Source organism: Pan troglodytes, chromosome 13, assembly GCF_028858775.2.
Source record: "Pan troglodytes isolate AG18354 chromosome 13, NHGRI_mPanTro3-v2.0_pri, whole genome shotgun sequence".
In the NCBI taxonomy this organism is placed as follows: Eukaryota; Metazoa; Chordata; class Mammalia; order Primates; family Hominidae; genus Pan; species Pan troglodytes.
This window is the reverse complement of record NC_072411.2, coordinates 17845377-17846048: the sequence shown is the minus strand read 5'-3', so window position 1 is coordinate 17846048 and position 672 is coordinate 17845377. Positions and strand designations below refer to the sequence as shown.

The window sequence follows — 672 nt, the reverse complement described above, 5'->3', positions numbered from 1 at the left end:
TACAAATACAGTAAAATAAATTACTAGAAAAATGAAGTATTAAAAAAGATCAAAAAAAGTAAGATCAATGTTAATTTTCACTCTAAGAATCACTAGATTTTATCAAATAGCTATGAAAGTTTCTAAACACTCTCCATTTCCATACTTAACACATTCTGGAAGCAAAAGTTTCAGAGGATGACACAAGGTCACAGACTACATTTTAACTAGATTTGGTCTAAAAGACCACTTCTAATTTTGAGGACACAGACTTTTAGTACAGCTCTTTAAGAACAGTTATTTGAAGTGTTATAGCTGTTTTAGAATTGTCTAGCAGTCTTTCCGGGTTTTGTCAGAAAGGCCCTAAAAATAAAATTTTTTAAAGAAAGAAAAAAATAATTGATAATAATAATAATAAAATAATGGTTATTCGAACTCCGTTGGTCATCAAGGCTTGTGTTGCATATGGGTAGAGTTGGCCACATGATGTAATATCACAAGCAGCAGGAGTATTGTCCTTGGCTCATTCTAAAACTCCCTAACTTGAACGATGTCAGGAGTTTCCTCCTTTGTTACTTCAAGAATTTTCTCCTCTCAAAAGGTGAAAATGTAAGAGAGATTTGAGCATGATTAAAAGATCTGAAAGAAAATCTTACCTGGAAGGAAGTAGAGTTAGCAGGACTGAGCTGAGTA

General features: G+C 32.6%; 1 non-coding gene across 1 annotated transcript; it reads left to right on the top strand.

Annotated features, from left to right (window-relative positions):
- The first annotated feature begins 283 nt into the window (after window positions 1–283).
- Window positions 284–344, top strand: LOC112208474 (U7 small nuclear RNA). Its single transcript, XR_002942953.1, has one exon. It is a non-coding gene; the product is annotated as a U7 small nuclear RNA (small nuclear RNA).
- Window positions 345–672: the final 328 nt, after the last annotated feature.